Genomic DNA, 19,401 nt, shown 5'->3' with positions numbered 1-19,401 from the left:
TAACACACCGTTTGTTCTGCCAATCCTATTGACACTGTGTACTATATTTAATGGCTTCAGCTTTTTAAATTTGCTTGACACTCTTTGGTTTTATTAATTAATTGATTCCTTCTTGTTGAAGTTATTGACTTGGTAAGGCAATAGTAAGTTTCTATTCTTCACTTAACCCACTCTGCTAGGTAAAAGAATGGAATACTAAGCAACCTAACTACATATTTCGGAATGTCACAACTTCATTGTGCTTTGACCTCTTTCAGTTCCATTTAGTTTGCATTCTCTCAGTGTCCAGAACTGTTGTTTTCAGCAAATAGATCATTACATTTAGATATCCTCCATACCCATCACTGAAGGAATGAACATCTTGCTGCATTCAGCGCTGAAGGAATAATATCCTCATTGTTATGTTGCCCAATCATGTAATGTCTAACTACTTTACTGATAATGTAGAGAATAGTGTTTAAGTCCCAATGTGGCAGTTGTTAAAATAAATCATGGAAATACATTAAAAGTGTCAATGTAATTTTCAGCTCATCATAAAAGCTGACTGGGCCATGAAAGTCCTTTAGAGGAGGAAATCTCATTGCATATCTGACCTACCCCATAGATATTTTCATCTCGCAACAATTTGATTGACTCTGCCCTCATTTGACAAAGGATGAGCAACAGCAAATGTTAAAAATGATTTTGGAGTTCTTTAAAAATGCAGTTTCTTCAGATGTTACATAATTGTCAAATGTATGTTAACTTGGTACCACCTTCAGTCCATTTTATATTTCAAAATTCTGAATGTCAGTATAGAGTCATAATAATATACAGCACAGAAACAGACCCTTCAGTCCAACTCGTCCATGCTGACCAGGTATTCTAAATTAATCTAGTCCCATTTACCAACATTTGGCCCATATTCCTCTAAACCCTTCCAATTTAAATACCTATCCAGATGTCTTTTAAATGTTGTCATCATAACCAGCCTCCACCACTTTCTCTGACAGCTTGTTCAATACACACATCACCCTCCGCATGAAAATGTTGCCCCTCACATCCCTTTTAAATCTTTCCCCTCTCACTTAAATGTCTGCCCTCTAGTTTTGGACTCGTCCATCCCAGGGAAAGGACTTTGTCTATTTATCCTATCCATGTTCCTCATGAGTTTATAAACCTCTATAAGATCACCCCTCAGCCTCTGACGGTACAGGGAAAACAGCCCTAGCCTATTCAGCCTCTCCCTGTGGCTCAAATCTTCTGACCCTGGCAATATTCTTGTCAATCTTTTCTGAACATTTTCAAGTTTCACAACATTCTCTCTATAGCAGGGAGACCAGAATTGCACACAGTATTCCAATAGTAGCCTAACCAATGTCCTGTACAACTGCAACATGATCTCTCAACTCTTGCACTCAATGCACTGACCAATAAAGGCAAGCATACCAAACCACTTCTTCACAATCTTATCAAACTGCCACTCCACTTTCAAGGAGCTATGAACCTGCACTTCAAGGTGTCTTTGTTCAGCAACATTCCCCAAGATCTTATCATTAAGTATATAAATCCTGCTCTGATTTGCCTTTCCAAAATGCAGCACCTCAGCACCTCTAAATCAAACTCCATCTGCCACTCCTCAGCCCATTGGCCCATCTGATCAAGATCCTGTTGTACCCTGAAGTGACTTGTGTGTAAGTATTCTCCCAAACCAGCTTTAATACTCTTGTCTCAATGTCAAAATGTTGTGGGTTCAAGAGGCTTGTACATATTGTACAGTTTGTTTTTATATAATTAGTGCATTGCTGGCGTCGAATTGGTGGAGACAGTGTCTCATGGTTGAACGTTTAATCTGGCCACCTGTTCTGATAGATGTGAAAGATTGCATAGCATAAATATTTTTGAGTCAACTTTCACCCCTCAGTTGACACTTGTTTGTGAAATACTGCTGGGTGCAAATCATCTATTTTCCCTACCTAACAACAGTAATTATACTTCAAAAATGGTATTTTGGCTACGCAGAACATTCTGAGTTCACAAATGATACAATAGAGTAAGCTCTTCTTCACCTACATGGAGCTTCCACAACCACTTTAGTGATTGCAGACTAAAGTGTGTGCAATTCAACCATAAAGGTCCGATTTTATACCTACCCGAAACTGCACTGGCAATGTCAACTTTAATTGAAATTCAACAGGTCAGTTTCATCTTAAGTTATTCCATTACCAAACTTATCAGGATGACCTGGAGAGTCAGGAGAAAAAAAAAGTGAAATCTTTGGATAAAGTCCAGGTACACAAACTTCAAAGCAATATTAAGTATGATTTAATGGTCAATGTAAAACGTGTTTCTCGGTTTTTTTAAAATGCAAACTGAGAGACACAGTAGCAAGGAGAAAATGCCACAGCACCGAAGCTGCAATGTGAAACTGTGAAAGAAAACAGTATCTTGGAAAAAGAAAGCTTGGGTTTTAAATAATCCAAAATAACAGACGGCACAAGTACATATGCAGTATTCACGGTCTTTTTCTCAGTCTGTTTGCAACTAGATGGGCAAGAAGATGCAAGTGCACAGCACAAGTCCTGCAATATGAAGGAAAGTGGGGCAATCTCAAAATGGGCACCCACTGTTTCAAACATATTGTGGTAAAAATCTCAAACTCTGTTACCGATTCTGTGGTTGTGGAACTTTGGGAGATTTGAAGATAGATTTCTACAAGTGAAGTGCATCAAGGGACATGAAGCAAATGCAGCTAAATGGAGCGAGGTACAGATCAGCTACTGTCAAATTAAATGACGAAATAAACTTCAGAGACTAAAGGCACTCCTATCCCTATCCATGGTAAGATAGTGATATAGTTGTAATATTATTGGACAAATCATGCCGAGGCCCAGATTAATGTTCTGGAGACATACAACCAGTGAAATTGAGACTCAGTTGCAAATTCTGGAACTGAAACCTTGTCTTAGTGATGGTGACCACAAAAACAGCCATCAATTCCCACAAAAATCTATCCAGCTCTCTAATGCACTTTTGGGAAGGAAAAATATTGTCTTTACCTGGCTTATGTGTGACTCCAGAGTAGACAATAGGAGGCTGGAATAACACAGCAGGCTAGACAGCATTAAGAGGTGCCGAAGTCAACGTTTCAGGCATAACCTTTCTTTAGGTACTGAAGAAAGACTATATCCAAAAAGTTGACTTCTCCACCTCCTGATGTTGCCCAGCTTGCTGTGTTCTTCCAGATTCCTGTTTGTCTCCTTTGGATTCCAACATCTGCAGGTTTTTTTGTCGCTGTGTGTGACTCCAAACCCATAGTAATGTGGTTGATGACCAACTGATCTTGACATGACCTAGCAAGGCACTCAGTTTATGAGAGACAATGAGAAGTGTGTTTAAAAAAAATGACACTCTTATCTCATGAAACAATATGAAAAAAACATTGGAAACAATGAAAATTTATAACTTCGTTCCTATATCATGAAACAAATCAATCGGCTAACATCTGGACAGGATTACTATGATGCAAGATTCAGAATACGAGATTCACAGCTAAGACAACATTAAAAATCACACAACACCAGGATCTAGTTCAATAGGTTTATTTGGAAGTACAAGCTTTCGGAGCGTTGCTCCTTCATCAGGTAGCTGATTGTGTGATTTTTAATTTTGTCCACCCCAGTCCAACATGGCACCTCCACATCACAGCTAAAGACAAATAACCTGTCAGCATATGAAGCTGATATGGTTCGAAATTGTAGAAACATTGCCAACCTTTGTTTTTTGTCCCTCAGGTTATTGAAGAACACTGACTAAACTGAGTCCTTCAATTTCAGTAATACATTTTGCGATTCACTGACACTGAAATATCAGTGGCACACCAAATGAAATTTTACCTGTACAAATCTCACCAGACCATGGTTATTACAGAATTAAATTCAATGGGGGAAAATAGACTCACTTATAGCAGGACTTCAAAATAAGATCCTGTTGACATTTCTTTTACTGTGGAACACTTGCTGATAGATCAACTGTGCATCAGTCTTAGAAGAAAGAATAAGTGTGATACTGGTATGTTGACAGTGAAGAACCATCAGCCACAATTGCGACGTGTTGTCACTCCAGATAGAGACCTTGCACTCTCTTCACTTGTGTTATTTAATCAGGTTATGTGTTTGAAGAAATAGCAATGGGTTATTTTTCCCTATGGAACAGAATTCAATCTGATAAAAGCACAGAAGCACTGATTAGAATGAAGTCAACTCCCTCTGACATTGTGGGACAAGCATTCCCCTGTTTATTTTGGAGCTTGGACTCTGCCCATGTCATGCTGGTGACATAGACACATGCTGGACAAGGAACTTTGGGAATTTTGGCTTTATCACTTATTTCATGCTGATTTATGTAAGAGAGAGAAACAAAACGAGAGAGAGAAAACAGAAATAGAGAAATAAAATAAAACAGAAATAGAAAAGAAAAGAGAGAAAACACAGAAAAAGAGAGAAAAACAGAGAGTGATACAGAGATACAGAAATAGAGATACAGAGAGACGGAAAGAGAGGCAGAAAGAAAGAAAGATAAGAAAGAAAGAAAGAAAGAAAGAAAGAAGGAAGGAAAGAACGAAAGAAAGAAGTTGGATTTATATAATATGTTAAATGGCCTCAGGATTTGGAATGCTCTTTGCAACTCATGAAGTGTGGTATAACACAATTAGTCTTATGATGGAGGAAATACAGCAGCCAATTTGAACATGATGAGATCCCATTTTAAAAAATTCACAGACCACAGGGTGTCCATAGACACTTGCCCTGGGGCCTGCTAAAGAATCAATAATATTGCTGGACTTCTGCTGAGCATATTCAGCACAGTGACACAATGGTTAGCACTGCTGCCTCACAGCATCCGGGACCCGTGTTTGATTCCAATCTTGGGTGACTGTGTGGAGATTAAACATTCTCCCTGCATCTGAGTGAATGTCTGCTGAGTACTCTGGTTTCCACCCACAGTCCAAAGATATGCAGGTTAGGTGGATTGGCCATGCTAAATTGCCTTTGGTGTCCAGAGATGTGTAGACTAGGTTAATTAACAATGGTAAACAGGAATGTGGATCTGGGGAGGATGCTTCCTGGAGAGTCAGTGTAGACTCAATAGGCCAAATGGCCTCTATCTGCGCTGTAGTGATTCTATGTTTTGCAACAGTGATGGAGGGAAACCTAATAATAGCATGAACATTCTGCCCCAAAACTCAAAGGATTATATGGGACATTCAATACAGGAACTGACTATTCAGCTCAGGCTAAACATGTTTATGTTCCACTTGAGTTTCCTCACATTTCTTAATCGTGTAAATTTTCACTGTAAACAGCTTTTCCTTTCTCCACTAAATGCTGTCCAGCTCCCCCTTAAGTAGATTTCTACAATTCGCTTCAATTACTAGTAGGAAGATCCATATTCAGTTGACTGAACGGCTGTTTTGCAATGCAGAGTGATGCTAACAGCAGGACTCAATTTCCACCTTAGCTGAGGTTTCCACGAAGGATTCTCCTTCTCAACTTCAGCCCTCAGGTTTATAGATTATCAAATATTTCTCTGTAATGAGAGAGCAGCCCTACACTCCTCTGGGACAAAGGCACCTGTACCTTTTTATTATTTTCATCTGTATCCCTGTTAGCTGAGCTTTCGTATATTGGTATATACACCTTTTCACACAGGAAACATTCTCTCTTCATCCACTCTATCATAATGTCAATGGTTTCTCTTTGGTCATCCCTTGAGGCCATTTTACAAGGAGAAAGAGACTTGGCCAGTTTTAAACAGGGTCAAGATTAGTGTGGTGCTGGAAAAACACAGCAGATCAGGCAGCATCCGAGGAGCAGGGAAATCAATGTTTTGGGCAAAAGCCCTTCATCAGTTTTAAAAAGGTTTAAATCTAAATTAATGTATAAGGTCGACATGAAAGGATCCTTTTACATCTGGCTAACACGCAGAGTCATTTGCATACAGCATGGAAACAAATCCTTTGGTCCAACTAGTCCATGTCAAACATTATCCCAAACTAAACCGGTCCCACCTGCCTACTCCTGGCCATATAGCTGTGAACCTTTGCTATTCATATACTTATCCAAATGTCTTTTAAACATTGTAATTGTAGCCACATCCATCACTTCCTCAGGATGTTCATTACACATGAGAGACACCCTCTGTATAAAAGATTTGTCCCTCATGCCTTTTTTAAATCTATTTCCTCTCACCTTAAATATGTGCCCCAGTCTTGAAATCCCCCATCCTAGGGAAAACTACTATTAATTCTAACTATAACCGTCCCTGTTTTATAAACATCTATCAGGTTGCCTCTTAACCTTCCAAGCTCTAGTGGAAAAAGTCCCAGCCTATCCCACCTTTATTTTTAGCACAACTTGTAATTAATTTCTATGTGGGATTGTAGTCAAGACAAGAGTTAAGCAAATGATTGGCATCTGGAAGTGAGCATGAAGAATGTCCTGATGTAGGGCCAGAATATGCTCACCATATTTGCAGTGTTGAATAGGCTGGGTGATCATCTAAGAGGGGAGCATACATGGATAAGCATAAAGTCTGGCATGAAGATTATCGGGTAATGGGTGTTATAATATTGATCAGCCATAATTTGTGGATGACACTAAGGTAGGCAGAGTTGTAGATAGTGCCAAAAGATGTTGTGGATTTCAGAGGGACATAGATAAAATGCAGACCTGGGCTGAGAAGTGGCAAATGGAGTTTAATGAGGAAAAGTGTGAGGTAGTTCACTTCAGAAGAAATAACAAGGTTGCAGAGTATTGGGCTCATGGTAAAATTTTTGGCAGTGTAGATGAACAGAGAGATTAGATTAGATTAGATTACTTACAGTGTGGAAACAGGCCCTTCGGCCCAGCAAGTCCACACCGACCCGCCGAAGCGCAACCCACCCATCTTGGTGTCCAGGTGCATAAATCCCTGAAAGTTGCCACCCAGGTTGATAGGATTGTTAAGGAGTCATATAGTGTGTGGTGTTTATTGATGGGAGATTGAGAGCCATGAGGTCATGCTTCAGCTGTACAAGACACTGGGAAGGCCACACCTGGAGTATTGCATGCAGTTCTAGCCACCATGTTATAAGAAGGATGTGGAAGCTTTGGATAGTATTCAGAGGAGATTTACTAGGACAATGCCTGGTGTGAAAGGAAGGTCTTATGAGGAAAGGCTGAGGAAACTGAGACTGTTTTCATTGGAGAGAAGGAGATTGAGATGTGAGTCAATTGAGATGTATAAGATAATCAGAGGGTTAGATAGGGTGGACAGTGAGAGCCTTTTTCCTTGGATGGAGAAAGCTAACACAAGGGGACATAGCTTTAAATTGAGGGGGTGATAGATTTAGGACAGATATTAGGAGTAGTTTCTTGACACAGGGAGTAGCAGGGATGTGGAATGCATTGCCTGCAACAGTAGTAGACTCGCCGAAGTTAAGGGTATTTAAATGGGCATTGGACATACATATGAATAATAATGGAATGGTGTCGGTTAGTTGGGTATCAGATTAATTTCACAGGTCGGTGCAACATCGAGGGCTGAAGGGCCTGTATTGCGCTGTAATGTTCCACGTTCTATGTTCGACAGCGTGCAAGTTCAAGAGTATAAATTCTGCTTTTTTTTCACCCCTCTTGTGACACACTGGTATTGACCCTACCCCTGACCTAGAAGGTCTTGGTTCAAGTGCCACCTGCTCCAGAGTTGTGTGACAACATCTCTGTACAGGCTGATTAGAAAAATAGGTTAAATTAAAAACAAACCTTCTGCTATTGATTTGTTTAACAAGAATTGTGAAATGACTAAGAGAGAAACATCACTAACTATGTCTTCTTAAGCATACCGATGTGTCTCAAACAAGACTATTGAATATATTTAACGGTTATGTAGGATCCACTTTTGAATTTGTGGCAATGTTTGGAATTCTGTCCTTATCAAGGAGCATATGAAGAATCTGGAAACCATTCAGAAATAAGCACTGAAAGGGACGTGCCAGAGTTGTTCCAATACAATCAAACAACTATTTGGGGAGGCAACTTTTAGAATACTGCATACTTCTATAGGAAGGATGTTGTCTGAGTATGCAGAAAAGACTTATAAAGATGTTGTTGGAACTGAAGGTATAGAAAGAGGCTGAATAGGCTGGTGTTTTTTTTTCCCAGAGAGTAAGAGGCCGAGGGATGACCTTATTGAGGTTTATGAAATCACGATGGGCACAGATAAGAGAAGTAGACAAGGTATTTTTCCTCAGGTAGGGGAGTCCAAAACTAGAGGACATACTTTTAAGGTGAGAGAAGGAAGATTTTAAAAGGACCTGAGTGGTAACTTTATCAGGCAGAGTGCATTGTATGTTTGGAATAAGCTGCCAGAAGAAGTGATGGAGTTTGATATCATTGCAATATTTTAAAGGCATCTGGATGGGTGCATGAATAGGAAGGGTTTAGAGGGATACAGGCCAAATGCTGGCTAATCGGACTAGATAAATTTAGGATATCTGGTCGGCATAGACGAGTTGGACCAAAGGCTCTGTTTCTGTGTTGTATGACTCTATGACTCTATGCATTCCCTTGGTGAAAGCAAAATGTAAAGGTCCATCTGGACTTCAGTAGAAAACTATTGATTCCCACCTCCCATTGCCATTATTGCTGACCCCAACTACTTGAAAGTAAATGAACAATGGAATTAAGAAGAAAAGACATCATTCGACAAACAAGATACAATATGAATGGATTACAAGATCATTCAAACTCTATTTTATCAAACTTATATATTATATATAAATGACTGGAAATTCAATCAAATCAACATATGAACCATAAACTTAAACATAGATGTAAAGAGCAATAGATCTTGAAGTTTGCACATTCTCCCATTGTCTGTGTGGTTTTCCTCCAGATTCTCCGGTATCTTCCCAAAGTCCAAAAATGTGCAGGTTAGGTGAATTGATCATGTTAAATTGCCCGTAGTGTTAGGTGAAGGGGTAAGTATGGGGGAATGGGTCTGGTGGGTTGGTCTTCGGAGGGTTAGTGTAGACTTGTTGGGCCGAGGGGCCTGTTTCTACACTGTAGGTAATCTAATCTGATCTATCTTTTATTTCACAGAATTGTTAAAGTGCAACAAGAGGTCATTCAGCCTCCAGTTCGATTATCAGGCACTAATCTCCTACCTTTCCTCCATAATCCTGCACACTATTTCAAACCAAATATTCACCCAATGTCTGCTTGACTAGCTCAATGGAATGGACCTCCACCACATTTCCAGGCAGTGCATTCTACACACTAACCAGTTGCTGTGTGAATAAACATTTTCTCACATGATCTCTGTTTCATTTGCATGTCACTTTAAATCTATGCCCTCATTTTCTTTCTTTTACAAGTGAAATCAGCTTCTTGTTATCTGCTCTGTCTGGCCCCCCTCTCAATATTTTGAAAACTTCTATCAAATCCATTTCTGTAACATAACTTAAGGGGATCTGCAATTTGTAGTGTGTCATAATTATTCAAATACTGAAATAGCTATAATTATGCAGTTTCTTTATTATTTTACAGTTTTTTTTAAAAAAGGTTGTTGTTACAATGTTATTAATGGCAATCATTTGTTTTGTTTATATTGTTGTGACCATTCAGCAACTGTCTTCATAAGGATTTTTTGATAAACTAATATCTATCTATTCATCTATCTATCTATTGACCTACCTACCTACCTATCTATCTATCTAACATATATCTATCTATTTGTCTGTGTGGCTATCTATCTGTCTACGTGCCTACCTCCTCATTCACTCACTCTCTGGATTTAAAAAAAGTTTCTTTTCACTTCTCTGTTTGATTTTATTTGATTATATTGTGTGGATGGTCTCTCGTTTCGTTGCTCCCCATGAGTGGTGAAGAACCAATCAAGCCCAAGAATTTTGAGCTCTATTTGAATACCTGCAGAAGTTTATCACAATTATATTTATAGGGATTCATCTTGAATCCTCTTCTCCAAATACAATCTGTATTTGGACTTGTGGGAGAATTTGAGTAGCTGGCTTATATTCCTGCAAAGAGATCTACTGTATATACACTTCTCCTTCAGATACCAAACCCTTTTATTGTTGTGTGGAGTCTGAGAGACACTAATTGCCCGAGACAATATGTGACCTGCTTATTGTCAGGAGCTCACTGATAACCCCACCCTATATGGTTTTGTTCCACCGTTTAAATGTCTTTAAATACATTAGCTGAGTTCAAAGACTTTTTCACAATACAAAGCAGCTTTTCTAAAATCCCTTTTGTGAGCATGAATGCTTCAGTGTTAACTCCTCATTCATAGTGAAGATTTTGAACAAACCTTTCATAATACATTTTAAATGAACATTGGTTCCTTGATTCACAAGTCACACTACAGAGTCTTTTTTAGAATATCTTATTTACTACCATTTGTGATTGAGGTTTAGCAGCTGCATTTTTAAACATTCTACATTTTTTATTATTTGATGTAGTTTATTTCTGTATGTTGTTATACTAAAGGCCTTTACACACTCAGTTGTCTCCAGGGCAACTGGGGATGGGCAATAAATACCAACCTTGCCAGTGACGTCTACATTCCCAGAATACACAGAGATAAGTTTCTATCTCTCTGCAAGATAAACTATTACACAGGACTTGCTATTCCTAGTAACAATAAATTGAATTGTGCTCAGCCTGTACACTCAGTAAACCAAAGCAGTCTTTTCAGAACAGTTTATCACCACAGTTGAAAGCAAACGAGGTGCATATTGATCCAAGAACAGAACTGATGCACAAGAGAGGATATTTCGTGTGAAACTATCATGTTTAAACATAAGTGGCCATATGTTGCAGTGAGATGAATGGTACAGATTAGATTAGATTAGATTACAGTGTGGAAACAGGCCCTTCGGCCCAACAAGTCCACACCGACCCGCCGAAGCGCAACCCACCCATACCCTTATATTTACCCCTACCTAACACTACGGGCAATTTATCGTGGCCAATTTACCTGACCTGCACATCTTTGGACTGTGGGAGGAAACCGGAGCACCCGGGGGAAACCCACGCAGACATGGGGAGAACGTGCAAACTCCACACAGTCAGTCACCTGAGGCGGGAATTGAACCCGGGTCTCAGGTACTGTGAGGCAGCAGTGCTAACCACTGTGCCACCGTGCTGCCCCGTCCCGTGCCGTGCCACAGGGTGTGGCTGGAGTCAGTTAGCTCAGTTGGCTGGACAAATGGTTTGTGCTAAGAAGTGTTTCACATTGATTGATGGTGTTTAACCTAAGGGTCTCCACTCTCTAAGTGAGAGAAGTTTTCAGTCTATGCTGACATGACCTCTTCATAAGATAGCACTGCACCTTGCCTGAAGGGGATGACAGCCGTGTCCACTTGGTGTTGGAACTGATATGAAATGCGTGTGCTTTCTACATGCCATTACAGCTACACGGGGAATATACGCATTTAAACACAAAGTTATAATTGAGACCATGCCACACTAACATTTTCCAAGATCTTCATGGATCAAGTGTAATCTGGTGCATGACGCATGACATTTACTGACACCCAAAGTGGGTCATAGCCTGAGAAGATGTTTATGACTGAGTAGGTACTTCTTTGACACAATATCTGAAAAATACTTACTCCTCTGGAAATAAACCCAGACTAGAGAAAGGCTCTGAAAATGCAATCCACTGATTCTTCTGCAGTAGGCCATTATTGCAATGAAGAGTATGTAAACAGTAAAGGAAGATGATGTCACAGTTTTGAAGTAACTTCACAAAGACCGATATCCATCACCAGATTACCCTTTATTTACATATGAACAGTTCTTAACTTTAGTACTGCCTCACTCAGAGTCAGTTAACAGAGTGTGAGTACCTCTGACTTGTCCCTTTTTTATCAGTCAGCAGAAGCTCCCCGATTGGACCAGATTAACAGCCCCAATTAGGGAACTCATATTCTGTTGACATCATTACAATCACTCCAAGTTTATCTTCAAGTTCTTGCTTTTTTGTTATGATCCGGATGCAGACTAATAACTTTTTAAAAAGATGTTTGAATGCACGGTGACCAGCATAAAGGAATTGCACAACAGAATTTCATGTTTTAAACCTTTTACTTAACAAACAGCTTTACTCAAATTGACTAATCATTATCTATTCAGCACTTGATAAGCTTAAGGACAGAAATTATAGCATTGAGAGAATGTCTGCTTAACACCTCCAAAATACTCTCAGAATACATATGCAAAATGTGCATTCACCATATGCTTCTCAGTACTGCCTGTGATATCATTCCATTGTCGTATTTACTGTGCTTATTTGGGTGCCACTATGTTTTTTTACTGGCAAAGTCATTTCACAAAAAGTGCCTGTGCAGATCCTCTGGTGTGCACAATGTGAATTTTTCGAGAGGTCAGGAGACACAGCCTAGCACTCATGAAAGCCTTAACATGAACATTAACTACATGCCACATATACACTTTACAGAATGACCGCCACAGTAGTAAACAATCCACAGTCAGTCCAAGCTTCCCATGGGGTTACTTCATCTCATTTTGCTGGCTCATAACGTTAAGCACCATTGAACACACTTCTATAAGTTTTTGCACAATCCTCAAATTTGCATACATATAATCAAATGCAATCAGATGATCTATCTTCTGCTGCTTTTGGTGTAAACATTGAGAAAACTTCTTCACGCAGTGTCATGGGAACTTTTACATCCGCTTAAGAAGACAAGGATGATCTAATATTAAAATCCTTTTGCTTAAGAACATTTATATGGTACTACTGTGAAATGCTAATCCAGATCATGGCTCAAATCCACAATGAGAAGAGAGCATCCATTGATTTGACAGCAGTAGGACCTTGATACCCAATACACAAGAAGGTCAACTTAAACATTATCAACATCGTAATGCAGTTAGGTACTGTGAAGGACTACCAGACCAGGCAAAGGTTGAAAGTCTTGCAGAGGATGCGGTGGCAATTTCATGTAGTGCTTTTTCGTTTGGCAATGGAATGCATGGGCATTAAGAACAAAGGATGGATGTTTCAATGAAGTTTACAACCTTCAAACAGCATGCCTCCATGGTAACTGTTCTACTCCGAATTCAGTTGCAGAGGATAATCTTAGAAGGACAGCAGAAAAGCTTTAGGGATTTCCTCAAAACATCCCCAGAGAGATCATAATCACTACCCACTCAAGGGAGTTCATGGCTTGTAAGTGACAAAATGAAGAAACATCATTCAAGAAAGTGCTGAAACTTTCATCTAAGGCATTCAGTCACTAAGATATACCATCAGGAGAACTGAGAGGCAAAGACACAGCATTAGGGAAAGCACATAAACTTTCAAGCTTCTTCAGACCCGCATTTATTAATAGAGTCATAGAGTCATAGAGACGTACAGCACGGAAACAGACCCTTCGGTCCAACCCATTCATGCCAACCAGATATCCCAACCCAATCAAGTCTCACCTGCCAGCGCCCGGCTCATATCCCTCCAAACACTTTCTATTCATATACCCATCCAGATGCCTCTTAAATGTTGCAATTGTACCAGCCTCCACCACATCCTCTGGCAGTTCATTCCGTATATGTACCACGCTCTGCGTGAAAACGTTGCCCCTTAGGTCTCTTTTCTATCTTTCCCCTCTCACCCTAAACCTATGCCCTCTAGTTCTGGGCTCCCCCACCCCGGGGAAACAAATTTGGCAAACTCCACAGATTACACATTGCTCTTACCAAACTGTTCAGAACTCATTGAAAGTAGGAACAAAAGCAAGTTCTATCTAAGATTGGTAATGATGACACAGTCACTCGTAATGAGTGTAGACAAGTTTCTAAAGAGCCGATGGTCTTTGGCCATCTTTTCAATGAACCGTTTCCCTTTGTTTTCATCCATTAACAATAAGGCTACTCATGCAAAATTGATTCTTTTGTACCTGAAGTCAATTTGATTCTGTGAGAAGTTACATAGAAATTACAGCACAAGAACATGCATTCAGTCCAGCCAGGCCATGTTGATGTTTATCCTAAATAAAATGGTGAAGTCTTTATAACAGTGGCCCTGTCTTCAGGGGCTCAGCAATGAAAACAATTCACTTACCCTGCTGTCCAAATATAAGGTCTGCTGATCATGATTTGAGATCTGTTTGTTCTTCATATGAAGGGACAGCCATTCTGTAGAAGGCGGTGGTGTCAACAAAAACATCTCCTTCAAGTAAGTTGTTGATTAAAAAAAAATCAAGACCCTGGGGAACATGTGCATAGATTTAGCAATAAGACAGAAAACATGCTTTGGAGGAAGTTGCACATCCATTTTAGTGATTCACCAGACACACCTAAAGAATCAGTCTCTTAACTGGAAGTCATAGGATGGAAACATCAAGTACTTCAGTATTTCAAGAGATATTCCACTCTATTTGGTAAAGATTTCAATGTGCGAGACATTTACCCACCATTGTCCTTTTATTTTCATTTTTCCAAGCTGCATTTGTTTTGATCATTCCTCTAACTGCATTATCTCCATAAGTACTGTAGTGAAAGATGAAACCATTTTTGATCCATGAATGTATGCTTTTATTTTTCAAATAAAATCTGCATTTCCCTTTCCATGTTTTTTTTCGGAGTCTTTCTGCCCAAATATATCACTGCTCATTCACTAGATACACAACATCTTGATTGGACTTCAAATTCACACCACTCACAAGGATGAATTTGTGCTCGTGGTATCTTAAATATATCTGACATTTCATCCAAGAATTGAAAACAAATAAATAAAGCTGTCATGATGAATTCTGTTCTGATGAAAGGTCTGTTTCTCTCCATAGATGCTGTCAGACCTGCTGGGTTTCTCAAGAAATGCCTGTTTTTGTTTCAGATTTCCAGCATCTACAGTTCTTTGTTTTATATGATTGCCATGAAGTATTAATGGATAAATCTAATGCCTGATGATTATTGTGAAACATACTGGGGGTAATTGGAAAACTTATCTAACACACTGAACTTTTAGACTATGCAGTGTATTGTTGGAAATCATGGTGAAAGCAAGTTCTATGTAACTTTCAAAATGGAATTTGTACAAGCAGGTGAAGAGAAAAGCCATTGGACTGACAATGACAAATGTGATAGCTTGTTCAAAGATCTGGAACAGGTATGTTGGTCTGAGTGGCCTATTTCTTGATTCTACAGTTAAATGGGGTACAAACTAAAGCTTTTAGAAAAGGAATGTCCTCAGTTTGAAATTCTGCTTCTTCTCACCTTAGCCAGAGAGGCAATACGCATGTTCTCAGTATCTTTGGGTTTGAAAAAGGCACTCCTTCCCCACAACCAGGGAATTTGCTGGCAGGAACATGTGCGGACTTGGGGTGAGGACACGATATACAGCCACTTTTAGAGTACTGTGTGCAATTCTAAAAATCACACAACACCAGGTTATAGTTCAAAAGATTTATTTGGAAGCACTAGCTTTTGAGGCGCTGCTCCTTCATCAGGTGGTTGACCATGACCTGATGAAAGAGCAGCATTCTGAAAATTAGTGCTTCCGAATAAACCTATTGGAATATAAGCTGGTGTTGTGATTTTTAACTTTGTACACCCCAGTCTAACACCGGCACCTCCAAATCATGTGTACAGTTCTGGTTGCTCCTCTATAGGAAAGAAGTTGCTAAATGTGAGAGGATGCAGAAAAATTAAACAAAGATGTTGCAGGGACTAGAGGGTTTGAGTTATAAGGAGAGACTGAATAGAATGGGGCTATTTTCCAGGAGCATTGGAGGCTGAGGGGTGACTTTATAGACGTTTATAAAATCACAAAGGGCATAGATAGGATGAACAGCGGAGGTCTTTTTTTTCCCCAGGGTGGGGGAGTCCAATACTAGATGGCATAGTTTTAAAGTGAGAGAGGGAAGATTTAAAAAGGACCTGAGGGGCACCCTTTTTCATGCAGAGGGTGGTGCATGAATGGAACCAGCTGCCAGAGGAAGTGGTGGAGGCTGGTACAATTACAACATTTAAACGGCGTCTGGATGGGTACATGAATAGGAAGGGTTTAGAGGGATATGGGCCAAGTGCTGGCAACTGGGACTAGATAAACTTAAGATATCCGGTGGGTGTCAATGAGTCGGACCCATGGGTCTGTTTCCATGCTGTATAACTCTGTGTCTCGAATCCTGGTTATTTCTCTTGCAGAACGATCCATTACTCCCTTTGCAAGCTGGCTACAGTTAGTAGTTTGTCAATATCAATGAGATTTATTTCATATAACTACTATTTTCAGGATCCTTCAATACCTCTTGTGCCCTCCCATTCAGTGATGCCACCTGCTTGTTCCGTGGGGGGACATCTGGGGGGTCTGAACCATTAAGTACCAAAACACCGACACACTGAAGCTGGAGCGTGTCTTCATAAAATTCACAACTGACCGGAGTCTCCTTCTTAACCCCCTTTTTTTTCGTTTGCAGTGATGGAGATAAAATGCGAACTAATTGCTCTGTCACGATTTCAGGTCATTTGCTCAGTGGCAAGGCTTTTGCAAGCTAGACGAGTGTTCCGTGATCGTGCAGAGCCAGAGATAGTGCCGCTTGGAGCAGTCAGCCTCAAGTGCTATCCAGAGGCGCCCTTTCCAATTACATTGGATCCTACCCCAGCACCTTTCAAAAATGTGTCAGCACAGGGTTTCCGGCAAACCCCGTTACCCGCTGCATCTTGACACTTTTAGATTTACATTACAGTTTGTAAAGGGAATTTGGAAAAGTAAAACGGTAAGACCACCTTGAAAAACAGTGGACCCAGGGGGTGGCTTGCTTTTATTTAAAACGAAAAAAAAATACACAACACCAGGTTATAGTCCAACAGGTTTATTTGGAAGCACTAGCTTTCAGAGCGCTGCTCCTTCATCAGGTGACTCAGCGCATTTATGTTTTGGTGAGCCCCACACTCTGTGCATATGATACTCCCCACATTTTCGTCTTTGCTGCATTTTTTTCTATCTCATTGAAACAGACTGGCAGATGTTGGAGATAATTTGTAAATTACATTTCCCATAAATATTGTCCAGTGTGTTTTACAACTTTAAATAAATTTCCGAGTGAATTAAAGGAAAAGGGTGGTTCATTTATTTTTGATGGTCCACCTCTACCCCCCCATGTCTTTTCATCGTGTGGACTCATACAGTCAACAAATGTGGCTGGCCAGTCATGGTAACACTGCAGGAGTCCCTGAAGGATGCTTCCTCAGCACTGCCTTTTTTTTTAACTGGATTCTGGATTAGTGGTGCTGGAAGAGCACAGCAGTTCAGGCAGCATCCAAAGAGCAGCGAAATCGACGTTTCAGGCAAAAGGCCCTCATCAGGAATAAAGGCAGAGAGCCTGAAGCATGGAGAGATAAGCTAGAGGAGGGTGGGGAGAAAGTAGCATTGAGTACAATGGGTGAGTGGGGAAGGGGATGAAGGTGATGGGTCAGGGAGGAGAGGGTGGAGTGGATAGGTGGAAAAGGAGATAGGCAGGTAAGACAAGTCTGGACAAGTCATGGGGACAGTGCTGAGCTGGAAGTTTGGAACTAGGGTGAGGTGGGGGAAGGGGAAATGAGGAAACTGTTGAAGTCCACATTGATGCCCTGGGGTTGAAGTGTTCCGAGGCGAAAGATGAGACATTCTTCCTCCAGGTGTCTGACGGTGAAGGAGGCCCAGGACCTCCATGTCCTCAGCAGAGTGGGAGGGGGAGTTGAAATGTTGGGTCACGGGGCGGTGTGGTTGATTGGTGCAGGTGTCCTGGAGATGTTCCCTAGAGCGCTCTGCTAGGAGGCGCCCAGTCTCCCCAATGTAGAGGAGACCGCATCGGGAGCAACGGATACAATAAATGATATTAGTGGATGTGCAGGTAAAACTTTGATGGATGTGGAAGGCTCTTTTAGGGCCTTGGATAGAGGTTAGGGAAGAGGTGCGGGTGCAGGTTTTACAGTTCCTGCGGTGGCAGGGGAAAGTGCCAGGATGGGAGGGTGGGTTGTGGGGGGGGGGGCCAGTCTGCTCACCGAGAATTACTCAGGATTTATGTCCCATTCGCAACGCTGCTGATAATGCAGGCTCCCACCTCAACAGGAGCTAGACAACGCTGATGCTTCAGTAGACAAAGGAACAGCTGAAATCAGCATCACATAAGGACGAGGCAATAACCATCTTGCACAAGGGATGGCCCCAGGCTGTGCAGTCAGCCTCCACAGTACCACCGTTACTGAGGTCACATCTTCAACACCTTGGTGCGGAGGAGAGAGGTGGTCACAATTGGCAGATCAACTTGACATCTAAAGGAGTCGACAGATTCTGGGAAATGCCTCACCTGATCCCTGCAGCTTTTCTTATCAAACCAAGAGCATGTTTGCTCTTTAGGGGGTATGTTGGGGGAGGGGGATGTTGTGAGACAACACAGAAGACTCTCAATGCCATCCAGGAGAAAAATAATTTGGTTGTTATCTTCTTTCCCCATAGGATAGAGGCATCATTGGCAAGGTCGGTATTTACTGTCCCATTTCTAATTACCCTTGAATTTATTGGGTTGCAAGGTGCGTTCAAAGGGCAGTTAACTGTCTGATGTTACTGTGGATTTGGAATCACACCACAAGATTGGCAGATTTCCTTCCCTAGAGGATGTTAGTGAACTAACTTGGCTCATCTGCTGCAGTGGTAGTGTTCCTCCCTCAGAATCAAAACAGAGCTGAGCTGATTCTCAGCTCAAAACAGAACAGGCTGATTCTCATATTGACCCAGATTGGGTTTTATCAACAATCACTTCACGCCTACCACACCAGGAGCATTTTACTTCATTGAAATTAGTTAAAAGATACTTCCATCGGATTTGAGCTTCAAAACATTTGCCTAGGCCTCTGGATCACCAGCCCAGTGACAAACCCACTACTTCATTATGAGCAATTCACTGGGACGGATTTGACAGCATTGCCTATCTTCAGACGTCGGAGAAAGTGAGGACTGCAGATGCTGGAGATCAGAGTCAAGAGTGTGGTGCTGGAAAAAAGCACAGCAGGTCAGGCAGCATCCGGGGAGCAGGAGAATCGACGTTTTAGGCATAAGCCCTTCATCATGAATTAGGCCTATCTTCAGATGTCTACCACTGAGGACAAGAACAGCAATGCATGGAATCACAATTAGCTCCCCCTCGCATCACCCTGACATTGACATGAGCCACAATTTTCTTTGTTACTTCGTCAACCTTTTTAAATTCCGACAAAATAAGATGAAAATAAATAACTGCAGAAGGCAGGTTAAACTTGATGGGTAAACAAAGGGAAAATATAAGGAGCAGGAGTACAACATTCAGCCCCTCCAGCCTGCGCCATTCCAGCAGATCATATTTGATCTTTAAAT

Source organism: Hemiscyllium ocellatum, chromosome 18 (genome assembly GCF_020745735.1).
Source record: "Hemiscyllium ocellatum isolate sHemOce1 chromosome 18, sHemOce1.pat.X.cur, whole genome shotgun sequence".
NCBI lineage: Eukaryota > Metazoa > Chordata > Chondrichthyes > Orectolobiformes > Hemiscylliidae > Hemiscyllium > Hemiscyllium ocellatum.
The sequence above is the reverse complement of the archived record's forward strand: the minus strand, read 5'-3'. Positions refer to the sequence as shown.